This window comes from Copadichromis virginalis, linkage group LG2, assembly GCF_057382275.1.
Source record: "Copadichromis virginalis isolate Kocher_CV1m ecotype Utaka linkage group LG2, C_Virginalis_male_GT1.1, whole genome shotgun sequence".
NCBI lineage: Eukaryota > Metazoa > Chordata > Actinopteri > Cichliformes > Cichlidae > Copadichromis > Copadichromis virginalis.
Window position 1 is genome coordinate 17,692,838 of NC_140619.1, and position 20,651 is coordinate 17,713,488.

Consider the following 20,651-nt stretch of genomic DNA (forward strand, 5'->3'; position numbering starts at 1 on the left):
TTTATTTCGCCGAGACAGTGCGTTTCTGACTTTTACATGCATTTGAATGGAGTTCTCGCACGAAACAAAGTATAGGCTTTCATTTTTTCAATAACTGGAAGCTCTTGGCTCAAACAGCTGCAAAACCTGTTTCCCCAGCACAGAGATGCTGAATTGTATAAGGCAAAGCCATATTGATGTGTGTCTGAGCCTTCTATCAAAAGTTACAGGTAACTTCATGAAGCTGTACAAAAACACTTTATTTCGCCGAGACAGTGCGTTTCTGACTATTACATGCATTTGAATGGAGTTCTCGCACGAAACAAAGTATAGGTTTTCATCTTGTGAATAATTTGAAAATCTTAGCTCAAACGGCTTTAAAACTGTTTGCTCAACACGGGGATATTGAATTCGATAAGATAAAGCCATAAATACGCATATCTGAGTCTCCCATCAAAAGTTAGAGCTGTCTTCATGAAGTTGTAAACGCTTTATTTCGCCAAGACAGTGCGTTTCTGACTATTACATGCATTTGAATGGAGTTGTCGCACGAAACAAAGCATAGGTATTCATTTTGTGAATAACTTGAAAATCTTAGATCAAACAGCTGCAAAACCTGTTTGCTCAACACGGGGATATCGAACTTTATAAGATAAAGCCATAAATATGTTTATATGCGTCTTCTATCAAAAGTTACAGCTGTCTTGAATGAAAGCATTATAGCAGCTTACCTCGATCATGTGGTAGAACAGACACATGGGCCACCTACGTGTCCTTCTACGGCAGGAGTAGTTGCCACAAACCTGCAAAACAAAAAGAAGTGATCAGGTGACATGAACAGATTTATACAGCCATAAGCAAGAGATTCTTCCTGCCTGTGGGCGTCAAACTGGACCCCCCCCCCCCCCCCCTCCTTACTGTAACTATCAAAACTATCATAGTCTAAAACTATCATCTCATATCAAAACTATTATAATCACATTATGACTTTATCAGTTATAACAATGAGAAACGGTAAACAATTTGGCAAATAATACTTATAATTTAAAAATAAATAAAATAAATAAAATAATAATAAAAAATAATAATAAAATGAAAATAAATACTTATAATTGTGCTTACCTGGTCCAAATGATCCACAGTCCCTTTGCATTTGTTATAATCCAGGATGATGTGGGGCTTTCTCTTCCCAGAGTCCTGGACTTGTAGCTCACGGTGCCTGGTGCTCAATAAGACAACCTTTTTTCTTTGCTTGGGGATGTAGGAAACCACAGCCTTGCCCCCCCCCCCCCCCCCCCCCCCCCTGTAGCGACCTGGACGGGAGAGACGATCATCGAATCTTACTGCCCGATTAATTTGCTCAAATCTTTTTTTTTTTTTTTTGACATGGTAGCATGAAACAGAAGAGCCCTGTCTCCCCATTTCACAGGCTTGTTGTCGTTTCATGTTGAGACCTGTACAGGCCAGCCAGCATCACAAGCCCCATGTAAGCCTGCAACTCCTCATCTATGTCCTTCCAGTCTTTTACTGACCTGTTGCCCCTGCAGGTTGGTGAAATGCAGGATTAGCTGCATAATGTCCTCTGCAAAAAAAAAGATGGAAAGTGCTCACAGGGCTGCTGATCCTATACGAATTGCATAATGGGTTGGTCCTGGGGTTAAAATGGGGGGAGGAAAAAATGGCAGGACCTCTTCGTGTGTGGGTTGCCACATGATTTCTCCATTTTTAGATCTCCACTGGCCATCCTCCAGTCTTGTCTCTTCCTCCTGCTCTTCTTCCTCCTTCTCCTTCTCCTCCTCCGCACATGAGCTGCAAAGCTCCTTGGTGCCTGGCAAAAATTCTTCTTCGCTGTCAGAAGTATCTCCACTGCTTGTGGAGAGTGCAAAACTGCAGCAACAGCCTCCTCTAAACTGAGTGCACGCTTCATTGTGTCTGTGCAGAAATGACCACTCAGACCAGGCTGCAAAGTATTCTCATAGACTTCAAAGGTGCACCTGAATAAACATGCTATACCATACATCCAATAAGAGAGAGGAGGCACACTCTTGATCAAGAAAAAACATAAGCGCACGCCTTTGATCTCTTCCCCCCCCCCCCCCCTCTCTTTCTCTCTCTCTCTCTCTCTCTCTCTCTCTCTCTCTCTCTCTCACACACACACACACACACACATGCACATACATACATACACAATACCATTTTATGGTGGTTAGCTGTTTTATTGTCATGCATTTTACAAGGTAAGATAACCATGTCCTGCATTCAAAACCACTGAAAATGTCTATGGTGGTGCTGTGCCTAATATTGTGCTGGTGTATGCTGGGTAATCGCACAGCTAGCGACTGGGTGACTTTATTCACCCGCTTCGGCTGTTATCAGTCCATATCCCCTAGATATGGACCATCTCCTGCTAGATTGTTCAGAAGGTTGTTATCATCCATCCAGATGGAGGATCACTAACAGGAGCGTGGGAAGACTCCAGAATCCACTCTGGCTGCAATGTGTGTACAGGTAAGACCGTTTAAACGGACAGCATTTATAGAATGACTATTAAAAGTCAGACCAGCGAGTGTCAATAATGTTAATGTGGTTATGTTAGTAATACACCGAGTGCTAATATAACAGCTTTAAGATGCATTTGTAGATGTTATTACGTGTTTTACCGTCTTTATGGTGCTAGCTTAAAGTTACGGTGTAAACGTTAGCTTATATTGGAGTAAAGCTGTTACTGTTTAAACGATGTTAGCACAGAAATATTAGCTTCTGTCATGACTGACGAAGTTACTAGTTAATAAAGTTTCCAGTAAAGTGTTTAATCGCAGCCACAGACTGACAGCAAATATCTCGATTAGCTTCAGTGCATCTGTAATAAATATGTGCAAGTTTCAGTGCTTCGTTTAAACTGTATGATACTTATACTGACCCAGGGTCAGTGTAAAATACAATCCTAGCTGTGTGAACAAAGCCTGGCTCCTTTAATCCTGCATGAAAAACCTCAGGATGCAGGCTATTATTACTCTTTCCTGCTGGCACACCTGTCACACCTGAGAGTCAGCTAGAAACTTACAGTGACGTGGACATCATGCAAAGACTGCCAGACTCTGTAATACTGCAAATGATCAGTGACTCAAGTTAACACTAAACTTTAAACGGTACCTCTGTGTCTCTGTGTGCTGAACATTTAGGATTGAGTCAGGCTGCATCTGTGTTAGTCCTCTGACAGACTGGTGACCTGTCCAGGTGTGCTCTACCTATGACTACTGGGACAGGCTCTAGCTCCTGTAATAGAAATTTTATGTTATTCTCATTTAAAGCATTTAAGTGCTTATGCATATGCTTAGTTGTGACACTGTTATAGACTGTTCAATGAAAGTTTCTAAAACTAGATGAACTTACTTCAGCAGTTTGAGAAAACAACTCCCTTTACAGGTGCTGATAACGTCAAGGGCACAAAACAGCATAACCATTGATCCGTTAGGTTTCATAGCGAGACACGTGAAGTGGCAGAGCTGACATGACTGAACTGTGATGTTTGATGTGTGTTTGCTCTCCTGTGCACAGTAATAAATAGCATGATCACAGCTCTTTCTGTGTTGCAGACTTTATTTAAAAAATTCCATGACATCTACTATAACTGAACCAACCTGGTGCTCTTCATTTATGGAGGCTGTTGAGTCTGAATGTTGGATGTTGTGTATCTCGTGTTCTCTGGGCTTTGTTGTCCTCAGTCTTTTTGCAGGATCAGAAAACAAAACCGGGAGGCGCGTAAATGTTTCTTCTCCATGATGTTTCTTCAAATGTTTCTTCTGGATGATGATATGACCGTGACACGGGATGCCACCTTTGGTCTTGTGACGAAGCAAAGCTCAGGAAGAAGTGTGATTAAATGGTACCCACATGTTGAGAAGGATGTACAGGGCACCTGCAGCCAAATCCAAGCTTCAGCTTAGTTGTAGTTGCAGAATGCTATAGGACTGAGACATCTAAGGCATCAAATGTTTGATTAAACGGATGAAAAAGAGAAGTTTTTTCCCTATAATTATCACTTCTTAAAATCTGTAGCAACTTCAAGTCTGTCAGCATGCTGAGCATGCTCAGAATGTGACAATATATTTTTGTTCAATATTTAATTTCTTTCAGTTGCAATTGTTAAATGAAAAAATATATATTCTTATAATTTAGCAAACGAATTTATCAAAAAAAAAATACATATATCTGTATTAGTTTTAGTAAATTAATTTGACACCTGTATTGAAAATACCATATTGTATTCATACAGAATCAGTATGGTATCATTGTTTGTCTGTTCACTGATTGTTGAAGCTAAGAGCTACTTTGATCTGTTTAGATCTAAAGTATCCAAAGTTGAGTTCTAATGTTTCTTCACCCCTGTGTGTGTGATATGTGATTTCCTACATGCTGGCAGAGCAGAGCAGCAGTTTGTGCTCACAGATGGTGACAGTGTGGAGAGACGGTGGTATTTCCTCAGAAGAACCAGCAGAGTCACAAAGGACACCAGTCCATCTCACCACCTTGACTTGCTGACTGATGTTCGTCTGCACTGCACAGAGGAAATCAACTGACCGAGGTTTGTCCAGTGACGTGTTATGAAATGTATATTTGTTTTATGCTTACAGATATGTTTTTCTTGACAGAGGCTCTGCAGAGGTTAGACAAAGCAGAGAAAACATGTGCTTTACATTTTACTGTGATTTATTGAGATATTTGTTGCCTGATGTTCAGCAGGAATGGAGAAATAGAATCAAAGGGAGATGTTTTTCCTGTTTTTGTAATGATGTAAGTAAATCTTCAATATTATTTATTTGCTTGGTTATATTAGGAGCGTTTCTGAGTGAGGGGGAGAGGAGTCATCATCCAGGTAAAGTGACGTGGATCAGTGGATACACTTGTCTCCCCTTTAAAGGAGACGATCCAAGTCATCCTTAAATGTTAGTGCTTTCAAATACACAAACATTTTTAAAGGACAAAAATGAACATCCAACTTTGACTGTAATACAAAATAAATCTTTGCATGTGTGTTTTCAAACTCTCAGATGGGCAGTATATCAGTCTTGGACTGTCTAACCTGCCGGAGCAGCACTGAATGACCACCGCACGAGCATGTTCCTGCAACATTCAGCATCTGATCCTTCATCTGTGTGCTTCTGCTTTTGGTAAGTAGAGTTACCCAACTCCAGTAACTCTAAACACATGCCATCCATTTCTAACGGCCTGGTTACTTCCTGTCAGTTACTTTAGAAACCATGTGGTCACCTGACCTAACACTGTTTCTTCTTCTTCCCCTTAATTTTGAAGTGTCAAATGTCAAACAGCTGGAGAGGAAACTACACCAGTGTACTGGGATGTTTCAGCAACACGTGCCAGATGCTGTTCCTTCATGGTGACATCACCAGAGACAGTCCCGCCCACCTCAGGACCCATTGATTATGATGATCTGATCCATCAAACCCCCAGCAGGTGAACTTTATTCATGACATAACACCGCAACAATGTAAAAAATTAAACAGCAACAGTCTAAATGTAAAGTGCATTCTAAAGTCCTCTTCAATAAATTGTATGCAAAGAGTCATTCAGGTCACTACAGAACCCAGAGTCTTCATCATTAAATCTCTGGTTGCTTCATTTTTTCTATCCTATATCAGATATTTTAAAGGTTAGCTTAGGTAAAGTTCCATTCTCATGGTGAGGCAAAGTGCTTTATGTGTGTGTGTGTGTGTGCGTGTGTCATGAACGGCTATAAAAGGCCTATAATTAAAGAACAAAGTGGGGTTTGAGTTCGAGTTGCGGCAGACTGTCACTACTTGTAAATGGAACGCAGCCTTCCTACGGCGGACAGCTAATAACAGGAATCGGACGCGGTCCAGCCAAGTCCACAGCAACCACCATAGCAACCGCCTAGCATGACCTTAAAAACATATTCTGTCTTCATAACTATCAAAATCGTGAAATGATTTGCAAAGTGTGAAAGTGTTACAGCTGCAGAGAGCTATGGCGGTATCTATGGAAGCTGTTTACATAGCTAATAATATACGATGTAACCATGGAGACAGTCAGTCACTTGAGCTAGCGGTGCATGTTTACTACAGTGAATAAGGTGATTGAGTGCACAGCGTCCACACTCTGCAGGGGGTAAAGACATTACTTCAATATTATTTTATATTGATATATATTAGCCTTTTGTTGACCATCACCTCAGGTTCACCATTACAGTTTCAGATTACAGATGCACACTGTCTAAACACATTCAAAAACTCATGTCTCAGAAATAAGCACAGCTGTTCATGTTTGTCATTAGAGTTTTATTTGTAAGAAAATTATGAACTTCATATTGTGCATTAAATAAAAGAACATTTCACAACTCTGAGTCAACAGAAACAGGTAACAGAAATGTCTCTAATGTGTACAGTGTAGTGTAAGCATTAAAAGATCATAAAGGAAAAACTAACATTTATGTGAAACTAATTGTAATAAAAAATGAGCAGGTGCTTTATAGATTTAAAAGAAAGAATCTGAAAACAACACTTTTTTGGTCTAAGTGATCAAAGTAGAAAACAGAACTGATGTTCAAGAACAAACCGTAGCTGCACTAATATTACACATCTCGATCGTTGTACTGAACAGACATGTTGCTTTTAAAACCACATGCAGTGTGTGACCATGACTGTTCACTGAGACCATGAACGCCACTTCGCTGAAGCATTCTTCTTCTTCTTCTTGCCATTAAATTGGAAGCAGAAGCAGCACGAGCTGATTTGATCTACTGAAAGGAAAAAGCAGAACATCTGAGTTGAAACCAGTCAGCTGAAATCATTAAGACAGGAACAAATTCAATGCAGTGTCTCAAGTGGCTTAGCCTGTTACAACTGTTGATACAAGCTAAATACGGTTAACACACAGTGTCAGGGAGCTCCAGTGTGGGAACTAGTGGCTTTAGGTTTGTAGTCATTTAACTTTCATCCATTCATTCATTTAATTCAGGAGGAAGAAATGCCAGGTTGGTGCAGGCTGGTTACATGCATTTGGTCCCATGCTGTCTTTAATTAAATGACTTGGTTCATTTTATGGCTGGGCTGTATGTGGGGTTATATCATGTTATTTGGGCAGGAGTACCTGTCCCCTGTTAGACTTAGAAAGTTTCTCCATAAGTAGAGTTTCTAACTCTTCTAGCACATCTGTGGCTGACAGCTTTTTGGTGGCTCTTTTTACCCCACACTGGTTGTGAGTGTGTAAATAGCCCCACTAGTTATTTTGGGTTGCAGTTAACTAGGGGAGGAAGGGGTGGGTATGCCATGATTAGGTGAATAACAATTATATGTGATACATAAATTTCACAATGCATGCATATATCTCTATCAATTAAACCTGGCCTGAGGGCTGCCATTTTTTACATTCAGTTATTTCTCTTAGAAATGTTGGAACTAAATAATGAATGTGTTACAGTTAAAGTGAAACACTGGTCAGTGTAAATGGCTCATTGGGACACAGAAACCTTTAAATTAAACCTGATATCTAGTGTCAAACAATATCAAAGCTGTAAAAGATGTTTACATTCAGAATTTATAAAACTATGATTGTAAATAAATTCAAACAAGTGAGCTTTTCTCTTTGTGCTGAATATCAACACTGTGGTTTCTTAGACTGTAAGCTTTACTTTAGTGCAACCAGTTGCAGAAGCTGCCACTCCAAATGTCTTTTGATAACAAGAAAAAAATACCTTTTCAGTACACGGCCTGAAGTTCTTCTCCGACATCTTCTGCAATCGGCTTTGTCTGCTGGTTTGAAGACAATAAACCACAAAAAAGATGATTTAGTCACTTTGTCTGCGTCATGCAGCTCGAATGTGTCGTGTAACGATGTTGAATAGCCGTCGTTATCCCTCTGCTTTGAGCCTTTTATCAAAAGTTACAGCTAACTACATGAAGTTGTACAAAAAGGCTTCATTTCGCCGAGACAGTGCGTTTCTGACTATTACGTGCATTTGAATGGAGTTCTTGCACGAAACAAAGTATAAGTTTTCATTATGTGAATAACTTGTATTTTACACTGACCCTGGGTCAGTATCAACTTCATGAAGACAGCTGTAACTTTTGATAGAGGACTCACACACAAACATATTTATGGCTTTGCCTTATAGAATTCAGCATCTCCGTGCTGAGGAAATAGGTTTTGCAGCTGTTTGAGCTAAGATTTTCAAGTTATTCACAAATTGAAAACCTATACTTTGTGTCGGGCGAGAACTCCATTCAAATGCATGTAATAGCGAGAAACGCACTAACGTGGTGAAATAAAGCATTTTTCCATAAACTTCATAACGACAGCTGTAAATTTTGAGAGAAGACTCACACACACATTGGGGGGATATTGAAGTCTATAAGATAAAGCCATGAATATGTTTGTCTGAGTCTTCTATCAAAAGTTACAGCAAGCTCTATGAAGTTGATGAGAAACGCTTTACTTCGCCAAGACAGTGCGTTTCTCACTGTTACATGCATTTGAATTTAGTTCTTGCCCGACACAAAGTATAGGTTTTAATTTGTGAATAACTTGAAATTCTTAGCTCAAACAGCTGCAAAACCTATTTCCTGAGCACTGAGATGCTGAATTCTATAAGGCAAAGCCATAAACATGTGTGTGTGATTCTTCTATCAACAGTTACAGCTGTCTTCTTGAAGTTGATACTGACCCAGGGTCAGTGTAAAATACAATCCTAGCTGTGTGAACAAAGCTTGGCTCCTTTAATCCTGCATGACAAACCTCAGGATGCAGGTTATTATTACTCTTTCCTGCTGGCACACCTGAGAGTCAGCTAGAAACTTACAGTGACGTGGACATCATGCAAAGACTGCCAGACTCTGTAATACTGTGAATGATCAGTGACTCAAGTTAACACTAAACTTTAAACAGTACCTCTGTGTCTCTGTGTGCTGAACATTTAGGATTGAGTCTGCATTGACTTTATTTATTGAGACTTTAATGTGCTAAAAGCAGGTTGAAGACAGCTCAGAAACATTTGAAGATTAAAATTTAGCATTATGGCTGCTGGTGGTTTGTAAAGCCTATACTCAGCTGTAGTTTTTGTTACTAATTTATGTTTGTTGTTGTTTAACACAGATTTCAGAAGAGCAAATATGCTTAATAGTTTAACTAGATTTCATTTGTCAGTGTGGGACTGCTGAGTCACCTGAAGAACTCATTTCATTCATTCTCCACATGATGTTCATATACAGAAATGTTTCACAGGAACTGGTTCCTCCCAAACTGTGAACTAGTGTGTTTCCATAGATTATCTCTGTATGAATGTACTTTTAAATGAAGGCAAGTGTTTGTCCTTTTTTGTTCCTCAGTTACAGTACGTAATATCTTGATATCAGGCGGTCAACACTGGGGGAAGACAAGAAGCAGACGTACTTCCAAGAGGGAGCTGCAGTGAGGACACAGCCAGGTCACTGAGGTCAGAGGTCAGAATCTGAAACAGCTCAGGTTTATATTTTAGGGGTTATAAAAAATCAAAATGTATTTATGAAGAAACCTTTAAATAATAGTCATAATTATGATTATTATAAGAAATATCAAACATTTAAGTGGATTTTCTGTTACACATATTGTATTAGCCCTGCAATAAACTGGCAGCCTGTCTTTGTCCTGTATCAGCTGGGATAGGCTTCATCCTCCCGCAACCCTGAATTGGATACATTGTATTCCAATTATGTAATCTGATCATTTACAAACTCAAGGTATCTAATCAAAATGTAAGTAATAATTATAAAATGGGAAAGCAGAAATAAGTGTGACATAAATGTAAATGTGTTAGCTGACATAGAGGACAGCTACATGTAGTCTGAAAAACCTTTGTTGTCAAGTTTGCAGGTATATCAGCACGAGACATTCTTACATAGAAGAGTCTGTTAAAGTCTCTAACTCAGCGAAGCATTATTGGTCCCGTCTGTTTGGATAAATATAGTAAGTTGATGTTTGTCCATTTATTGACACATTTTCTTAAGTGCTTATCCAGTTCAGGATCACAGTGGAGCTGCAGCTGGATATGTTCATTAAATAAACCTTACAAAAGTTAACAATAAACCTGCATCCATGTACGTTGTTGTCCACAGGATAAGAAAATCAAACTGGAACACTGTGGAACATGTTAATAAATGTTTGTGTGTTTATGCCTGTGTCTTTCACAGGAGGCGCTGGAAGGTTTCCCTAATAGTTCCTGGTGAATCAAAGCAGAACCATAAAGGTTGCTGGATTGCATGATGGCCTTACCCCTGAGCAGTCATCCTGTTAAAGGAGGAACCAGTTAGAAGCTGTTTTCAAAGTAGCTGAGCAGATTTCATCTCAAGTAAGCGATTAACTGTTTGTTCATCTGTTCTGCCACTTAAAGAGCATTTAAGGACGTCTTTCGAGTGTCCAGCTGAATTAATTCTACTAGCTCTCATGGTCATTTGTTATTATAGACATATTTTTCATGTTCATCCAGCTATTTAGTAAATTCTATCTATTTAGTAATATCCGTCAGCTATAAAATGTAATATAAATATAAAAAATATCTAAATATCTCCTGCACTTTATATTTTAATGATGTAAGTCTGTTATCGTGTCACATTAGCATTCCTCACATATCAATGAGATGCTGTACAGTACAATCCTACTGACGCAGCAGAGGGATAACGACGGCTATTCAACATCGTTACACGACACATTCGAGCTGCATGACACAGACAAAGTGACTAAATCATCTTTTTTATGGTTTATTGTCTTCAAACCAGCAGACAAAGCTGATTGCAGAAGATTTCGGAGAAGAACTTCAGGCCGTGTACTGAAAAGGTATTTTTTTCTTGTTATCAAAAGACATTTGGAGTGGCAGCTTCTGCAACTGGTTGCACTAAAGTAAAGCTTACAGTCTAAGAAACCACAGTGTTGATATTCAGCACAAAGAGAAAAGCTCACTTGTTTGAATTTATTTACAATCATAGTTTTATAAATTCTGAATGTAAACATCTTTTACAGCTTTGATATTGTTTGACACTAGATATCAGGTTTAATTTAAAGGTTTCTGTGTCCCAATGAGCCATTTACACTGACCAGTGTTTCACTTTAACTGTAACACATTCATTATTTAGTTCCAACATTTCTAAGAGAAATAACTGAATGTAAAAAATGGCAGCCCTCAGGCCAGGTTTAATTGATAGAGATATATGCATGCATTGTGAAATTTATGTATCACATATAATTGTTATTCACCTAATCATGGCATACCCACCCCTTCCTCCCTAGTTAACTGCAACCCAAAATAACTAGTGGGGCTATTTACACACTCACAACCAGTGTGGGGTAAAAAGAGCCACCAAAAAGCTGTCAGCCACAGATGTGCTAGAAGAGTTAGAAACTCTACTTATGGAGAAACTTTCTAAGTCTAACAGGGGACAGGTACTCCTGCCCAAATAACATGATATAACCCCACATACAGCCCAGCCATAAAATGAACCAAGTCATTTAATTAAAGACAGCATGGGACCAAATGCATGTAACCAGCCTGCACCAACCTGGCATTTCTTCCTCCTGAATTAAATGAATGAATGGATGAAAGTTAAATGACTACAAACCTAAAGCCACTAGTTCCCACACTGGAGCTCCCTGACACTGTGTGTTAACCGTATTTAGCTTGTATCAACAGTTGTAACAGGCTAAGCCACTTGAGACACTGCATTGAATTTGTTCCTGTCTTAATGATTTCAGCTGACTGGTTTCAACTCAGATGTTCTGCTTTTTCCTTTCAGTAGATCAAATCAGCTCGTGCTGCTTCTGCTTCCAAGTTAATGGCAAGAAGAAGAAGAAGAATGCTTCAGCGAAGTGGCGTTCATGGTCTCAGTGAACAGTCATGGTCACACACTGCATGTGGTTTTAAAAGCAACATGTCTGTTCAGTACAACGATCGAGATGTGTAATATTAGTGCAGCTACTGTTTGTTCTTGAACATCAGTTCTGTTTTCTACTTTGATCACTTAGACCATAGGTGTCAAACTCTGGCCCGCGGGCCAGATTTGGCCCGCAGCCTAATTACATTTGGCCCGCAAAGCCATACCAAATTACTATTAGAGCTGGCCTACTGGTATTATACAGCTAATATATATATTGTTTAGTATTAAGCTTTGCTTGTTCCATATTCAGTTTTTCAGCAAAACGTGTTTGAGTCCATAAGAAAAGATTCATTCTTATATCTGGAGGAATAAATATATTTCAATAAATATTACCGGTAATGTTAGCCCGCGACTTTGTTACAGTTTTTGGCCCACTGTGTATTTGAGTTTGACACCCCTGACTTAGACCAAAAAAGTGTTGTTTTCAGATTCTTTCTTTTAAATCTATAAAGCACCTGCTCATTTTTTATTACAATTAGTTTCACATAAATGTTAGTTTTTCCTTTATGATCTTTTAATGCTTACACTACACTGTACACATTAGAGACATTTCTGTTACCTGTTTCTGTTGACTCAGAGTTGTGAAATGTTCTTTTATTTAATGCACAATATGAAGTTCATAATTTTCTTACAAATAAAACTCTAATGACAAACATGAACAGCTGTGCTTATCTCTGAGACATGAGTTTTTGAATGTGTTTAGACAGTGTGCATTTGTATGCTGAAACTATAATGGTGAACCTGAGGTGATGGTCAACAAAAGGCAAATATATATCAATATAAAACAATATTGAAGTAATGTCTTTACCCCCTGCAGAGTGTGGACGCTGTGCACTCAATCACCTTATTCACTCGCTGTAACTTTTGATAGAAGACTCAGAAATATATATTTATTGCTTTATCTTATAGAATTCAATATCCCCGTGCTGGGCAAACAGGTTTTGCAGCTGTTTGAGCTAAGATTTTCAAGTTATTCACATAATGAAAACCTATACTTTGTTTCGTGCGAGAACTCCATTCAAATGCATGTAATAGCGAGACGCACTAACTGGTGAAATAAAGCGTTTTTAATGGTCTTCATAAAGACAGCTGTAACTTTTGATAGAAGACTCAGACAAACATGTTTATGGCTTTATCTTATAGAACTCAATATCCCCGTGCTGGGCAAACAGGTTTTGCAGCCGTTTGAGCTAAGATTCTAAAATTATTCACATAATGAAAACCTATACTTTGTTTCAGGCGAGTTTCCCATTCAAATGCATGTAACAGTGAGAAACGCATTGTCTTTGCGAAATAAAGCGTTTTTGAAAAACTTCATATAAATCGCTGTAACTTTTGATAGAAGACTCAGACAAACATGTTTATGGCTTTATCTTATAGAACTCAATATCCCCGTGCTGGGCAAACAGGTTTTGCCGCCGTTTGAGCTAAGATTTTAAAATTATTCACATAATGAAAACCTATACTTTGTTTCAGGCGAGTTCCCCATTCAAATGCATGCAACAGTGAGAAACGCATTGTCTTTGCGAAATAAAGCGTTTTTGAAAAACTTCATATAAATCGCTGTAACTTTTGATAGAAGACTCAGACAAAGATGTTTATGGCTTTATCTTATAGAACTCAATATCCCCGTGCTGGGCAAACAGGTTTTGCAGCCGTTTGAGCTAAGATTTTAAAATTATTCACATAATGAAAACCTATACTTTGTTTCAGGCGAGTTCCCCATTCAAATGCATGCAACAGTGAGAAACGCATTGTCTTGGCGAAATAAAGCGTTTTTGAACAACTTCATATAAATCGCTGTAACTTTTGATAGAAGACTCAGACAAACATGTTTATGGCTTTATCTTATAGAACTCAATATCCCCGTGCTGGGCAAACAGGTTTTGCAGCCGTTTGAGCTAAGATTTTAAAATTATTCACATAATGAAAACCTATACTTTGTTTCAGGCGAGTTTCCCATTCAAATGCATGTAACAGTGAGAAACGCATTGTCTTTGCGAAATAAAGCGTTTTTGAAAAACTTCATATAAATCGCTGTAACTTTTGATAGAAGACTCAGACAAACATGTTTATGGCTTTATCTTATAGAACTCAATATCCCCGTGCTGGGCAAACAGGTTTTGCCGCCGTTTGAGCTAAGATTTTAAAATTATTCACATAATGAAAACCTATACTTTGTTTCAGGCGAGTTCCCCATTCAAATGCATGCAACAGTGAGAAACGCATTGTCTTGGCGAAATAAAGCGTTTTTGAACAACTTCATATAAATCGCTGTAACTTTTGATAGAAGACTCAGACAAACATGTTTATGGCTTTATCTTATAGAACTCAATATCCCCGTGCTGGGCAAACAGGTTTTGCAGCCGTTTGAGCTAAGATTTTAAAATTATTCACATAATGAAAACCTATACTTTGTTTCAGGCGAGTTCCCCATTCAAATGCATGCAACAGTGAGAAACGCACTGCCTTGGCGAAATAAAGCGTTTTTGAACAACTTCATATAAATCGCTGTAACTTTTGATAGAAGACTCAGACAAACATGTTTATGGCTTTATCTTATAGAACTCAATATCCCCGTGCTGGGCAAACAGGTTTTGCAGCCGTTTGAGCTAAGATTTTAAAATTATTCACATAATGAAAACCTATACTTTGTTTCAGGCGAGTTCCCCATTCAAATGCATGCAACAGTGAGAAACGCACTGTCTTGGCGAAATAAAGCGTTTTTGAACAACTTCATATAAATCGCTGTAACTTTTGATAGAAGACTCAGACAAACATGTTTATGGCTTTATCTTATAGAACTCAATATCCCCGTGCTGGGCAAACAGGTTTTGCAGCCGTTTGAGCTAAGATTTTAAAATTATTCACATAATGAAAACCTATACTTTGTTTCAGGCGAGTTTCCCATTCAAATGCATGTAACAGTGAGAAACGCATTGTCTTTGTGAAATAAAGCGTTTTTGAAAAACTTCATATAAATCGCTGTAACTTTTGATAGAAGACTCAGACAAACATGTTTATGGCTTTATCTTATAGAACTCAATATCCCCGTGCTGGGCAAACAGGTTTTGCCGCCGTTTGAGCTAAGATTTTAAAATTATTCACATAATGAAAACCTATACTTTGTTTCAGGCGAGTTCCCCATTCAAATGCATGCAACAGTGAGAAACGCATTGTCTTGGCGAAATAAAGCGTTTTTGAACAACTTCATATAAATCGCTGTAACTTTTGATAGAAGACTCAGACAAACATGTTTATGGCTTTATCTTATAGAACTCAATATCCCCGTGCTGGGCAAACAGGTTTTGCAGCCGTTTGAGCTAAGATTTTAAAATTATTCACATAATGAAAACCTATACTTTGTTTCAGGCGAGTTCCCCATTCAAATGCATGCAACAGTGAGAAACGCACTGCCTTGGCGAAATAAAGCGTTTTTGAACAACTTCATATAAATCGCTGTAACTTTTGATAGAAGACTCAGACAAACATGTTTATGGCTTTATCTTATAGAACTCAATATCCCCGTGCTGGGCAAACAGGTTTTGCAGCCGTTTGAGCTAAGATTTTAAAATTATTCACATAATGAAAACCTATACTTTGTTTCAGGCGAGTTCCCCATTCAAATGCATGCAACAGTGAGAAACGCACTGTCTTGGCGAAATAAAGCGTTTTTGAACAACTTCATATAAATCGCTGTAACTTTTGATAGAAGACTCAGACAAACATGTTTATGGCTTTATCTTATAGAACTCAATATCCCCGTGCTGGGCAAACAGGTTTTGCAGCCGTTTGAGCTAAGATTTTAAAATTATTCACATAATGAAAACCTATACTTTGTTTCAGGCGAGTTCCCCATTCAAATGCATGTAACAGTGAGAAACGCATTGTCTTTGTGAAATAAAGCGTTTTTGAAAAACTTCATATAAATCGCTGTAACTTTTGATAGAAGACTCAGACAAACATGTTTATGGCTTTATCTTATAGAACTCAATATCCCCGTGCTGGGCAAACAGGTTTTGCCGCCGTTTGAGCTAAGATTTTAAAATTATTCACATAATGAAAACCTATACTTTGTTTCAGGCGAGTTCCCCATTCAAATGCATGCAACAGTGAGAAACGCATTGTCTTGGCGAAATAAAGCGTTTTTGAACAACTTCATATAAATCGCTGTAACTTTTGATAGAAGACTCAGACAAACATGTTTATGGCTTTATCTTATAGAACTCAATATCCCCGTGCTGGGCAAACAGGTTTTGCAGCCGTTTGAGCTAAGATTTTAAAATTATTCACATAATGAAAACCTATACTTTGTTTCAGGCGAGTTCCCCATTCAAATGCATGCAACAGTGAGAAACGCACTGCCTTGGCGAAATAAAGCGTTTTTGAACAACTTCATATAAATCGCTGTAACTTTTGATAGAAGACTCAGACAAACATGTTTATGGCTTTATCTTATAGAACTCAATATCCCCGTGCTGGGCAAACAGGTTTTGCAGCCGTTTGAGCTAAGATTTTAAAATTATTCACATAATGAAAACCTATACTTTGTTTCAGGCGAGTTTCCCATTCAAATGCATGTAACAGTGAGAAACGCATTGTCTTTGTGAAATAAAGCGTTTTTGAAAAACTTCATATAAATCGCTGTAACTTTTGATAGAAGACTCAGACAAACATGTTTATGGCTTTATCTTATAGAACTCAATATCCCCGTGCTGGGCAAACAGGTTTTGCCGCCGTTTGAGCTAAGATTTTAAAATTATTCACATAATGAAAACCTATACTTTGTTTCAGGCGAGTTCCCCATTCAAATGCATGCAACAGTGAGAAACGCATTGTCTTGGCGAAATAAAGCGTTTTTGAACAACTTCATATAAATCGCTGTAACTTTTGATAGAAGACTCAGACAAACATGTTTATGGCTTTATCTTATAGAACTCAATATCCCCGTGCTGGGCAAACAGGTTTTGCAGCCGTTTGAGCTAAGATTTTAAAATTATTCACATAATGAAAACCTATACTTTGTTTCAGGCGAGTTCCCCATTCAAATGCATGCAACAGTGAGAAACGCACTGCCTTGGCGAAATAAAGCGTTTTTGAACAACTTCATATAAATCGCTGTAACTTTTGATAGAAGACTCAGACAAACATGTTTATGGCTTTATCTTATAGAACTCAATATCCCCGTGCTGGGCAAACAGGTTTTGCAGCCGTTTGAGCTAAGATTTTAAAATTATTCACATAATGAAAACCTATACTTTGTTTCAGGCGAGTTTCCCATTCAAATGCATGTAACAGTGAGAAACGCATTGTCTTTGCGAAATAAAGCGTTTTTGAAAAACTTCATATAAATCGCTGTAACTTTTGATAGAAGACTCAGACAAAGATGTTTATGGCTTTATCTTATAGAACTCAATATCCCCGTGCTGGGCAAACAGGTTTTGCAGCCGTTTGAGCTAAGATTTTAAAATTATTCACATAATGAAAACCTATACTTTGTCTCAGACGAGTTTCCCATTCAAATGCATGTAACAGTGAGAAACACACTGTCTTGGCGAAATAAAGCGTTTTTGTACAACTTCATATAAATCGCTGTAACTTTTGATAGAAGACTCAGACAAAGATGTTTATGGCTTTATCTTATAGAACTCAATATCCCCGTGCTGGGCAAACAGGTTTTGCAGCCGTTTGAGCTAAGATTTTAAAATTATTCACATAATGAAAACCTATACTTTGTTTCAGGCGAGTTTCCCATTCAAATGCATGTAACAGTGAGAAACACACTGTCTTGGCGAAATAAAGCGTTTTTGTACAACTTCATATAAATCGCTGTAACTTTTGATAGAAGACTCAGACAAAGATGTTTATGGCTTTATCGTATAGAACTCAATATCCCCGTGCTGGGCAAACAGGTTTTGCAGCCGTTTGAGCTAAGATTTTAAAATTATTCACATAATGAAAACCTATACTTTGTTTCAGGCGAGTTTCCCATTCAAATGAATGTAACAGTGAGAAACACACTGTCTTGGCGAAATAAAGCGTTTTTGAAAAACTTCATATAAATCGCTGTAACTTTTGATAGAAGACTCAGACAAACATGTTTATGGCTTTATCTTATAGAACTCAATATCCCCGTGCTGGGCAAACAGGTTTTGCAGCCGTTTGAGCTAAGATTTTAAAATTATTCACATAATGAAAACCTATACTTTGTTTCAGGCGAGTTTCCCATTCAAATGCATGTAACAGTGAGAAACGCATTGTCTTTGCGAAATAAAGCGTTTTTGAAAAACTTCATATAAATCGCTGTAACTTTTGATAGAAGACTCAGACAAACATGTTTATGGCTTTATCTTATAGAACTCAATATCCCCGTGCTGGGCAAACAGGTTTTGCCGCCGTTTGAGCTAAGATTTTAAAATTATTCACATAATGAAAACCTATACTTTGTTTCAGGCGAGTTCCCCATTCAAATGCATGCAACAGTGAGAAACGCATTGTCTTGGCGAAATAAAGCGTTTTTGAACAACTTCATATAAATCGCTGTAACTTTTGATAGAAGACTCAGACAAACATGTTTATGGCTTTATCTTATAGAACTCAATATCCCCGTGCTGGGCAAACAGGTTTTGCAGCCGTTTGAGCTAAGATTTTAAAATTATTCACATAATGAAAACCTATACTTTGTTTCAGGCGAGTTCCCCATTCAAATGCATGCAACAGTGAGAAACGCACTGCCTTGGCGAAATAAAGCGTTTTTGAACAACTTCATATAAATCGCTGTAACTTTTGATAGAAGACTCAGACAAACATGTTTATGGCTTTATCTTATAGAACTCAATATCCCCGTGCTGGGCAAACAGGTTTTGCAGCCGTTTGAGCTAAGATTTTAAAATTATTCACATAATGAAAACCTATACTTTGTTTCAGGCGAGTTCCCCATTCAAATGCATGCAACAGTGAGAAACGCACTGTCTTGGCGAAATAAAGCGTTTTTGAACAACTTCATATAAATCGCTGTAACTTTTGATAGAAGACTCAGACAAACATGTTTATGGCTTTATCTTATAGAACTCAATATCCCCGTGCTGGGCAAACAGGTTTTGCAGCCGTTTGAGCTAAGATTTTAAAATTATTCACATAATGAAAACCTATACTTTGTTTCAGGCGAGTTTCCCATTCAAATGCATGTAACAGTGAGAAACGCATTGTCTTTGTGAAATAAAGCGTTTTTGAAAAACTTCATATAAATCGCTGTAACTTTTGATAGAAGACTCAGACAAACATGTTTATGGCTTTATCTTATAGAACTCAATATCCCCGTGCTGGGCAAACAGGTTTTGCCGCCGTTTGAGCTAAGATTTTAAAATTATTCACATAATGAAAACCTATACTTTGTTTCAGGCGAGTTCCCCATTCAAATGCATGCAACAGTGAGAAACGCATTGTCTTGGCGAAATAAAGCGTTTTTGAACAACTTCATATAAATCGCTGTAACTTTTGATAGAAGACTCAGACAAACATGTTTATGGCTTTATCTTATAGAACTCAATATCCCCGTGCTGGGCAAACAGGTTTTGCAGCCGTTTGAGCTAAGATTTTAAAATTATTCACATAATGAAAACCTATACTTTGTTTCAGGCGAGTTCCCCATTCAAATGCATGCAACAGTGAGAAACGCACTGCCTTGGCGAAATAAAGCGTTTTTGAACAACTTCATATAAATCGCTGTAACTTTTGATAGAAGACTCAGACAAACATGTTTATGGCTTTATCTTATAGAACTCAATATCCCCGTGCTGGGCAAACAGGTTTTGCAGCCGTTTGAGCTAAGATTTTAAAATTATTCACATAATGAAAACCTATACTTTGTTTCAGGCGAGTTCCCCATTCAAATGCATGCAACAGTGAGAAACGCACTGTCTTGGCGAAATAAAGCGTTTTTGAACAACTTCATATAAATCGCTGTAACTTTTGATAGAAGACTCAGACAAACATGTTTATGGCTTTATCTTATAGAACTCAATATCCCCGTGCTGGGCAAACAGGTTTTGCAGCCGTTTGAGCTAAGATTTTAAAATTATTCACATAATGAAAACCTATACTTTGTTTCAGGCGAGTTTCCCATTCAAATGCATGTAACAGTGAGAAACGCATTGTCTTTGTGAAATAAAGCGTTTTTGAAAAACTTCATATAAATCGCTGTAACTTTTGATAGAAGACTCAGACAAACATGTTTATGGCTTTATCTTATAGAACTCAATATCCCCGTGCTGGGCAAACAGGTTTTGCCGCCGTTTGAGCTAAGATTTTAAAATTATTCACATAATGAAAACCTATACTTTGTTTCAGGCGAGTTCCCCATTCAAATGCATGCAACAGTGAGAAACGCATTGTCTTGGCGAAATAAAGCGTTTTTGAACAACTTCATATAAATCGCTGTAACTTTTGATAGAAGACTCAGACAAACATGTTTATGGCTTTATCTTATAGAACTCAATATCCCCGTGCTGGGCAAACAGGTTTTGCAGCCGTTTGAGCTAAGATTTTAAAATTATTCACATAATGAAAACCTATACTTTGTTTCAGGCGAGTTCCCCATTCAAATGCATGCAACAGTGAGAAACGCACTGCCTTGGCGAAATAAAGCGTTTTTGAACAACTTCATATAAATCGCTGTAACTTTTGATAGAAGACTCAGACAAACATGTTTATGGCTTTATCTTATAGAACTCA

The 20,651-nt window shown here is 38.0% G+C and overlaps 1 long non-coding RNA gene across 12 annotated transcripts; it reads left to right on the forward strand.

The window, feature by feature from the left end:
* The first annotated feature begins 2,121 nt into the window (after positions 1-2,121).
* On the forward strand, positions 2,122-12,550 carry LOC146717141 (uncharacterized). Of its 12 annotated transcripts, none has more exons than XR_014922781.1 (9): positions 2,122-2,216; positions 2,312-4,564; positions 4,817-4,925; positions 5,031-5,150; positions 5,293-5,454; positions 9,342-9,455; positions 10,182-10,339; positions 10,767-10,824; positions 11,778-12,548. It is a non-coding gene; the product is annotated as an uncharacterized LOC146717141 (long non-coding RNA). The 12 variants fall into 12 exon arrangements; XR_014922782.1 differs by having other exon boundaries at positions 2,422-4,564; positions 11,778-12,547; XR_014922790.1 differs by adding an exon at positions 9,649-9,957 and having other exon boundaries at positions 2,124-4,564; positions 11,778-12,550.
* Positions 12,551-20,651: the final 8,101 nt, after the last annotated feature.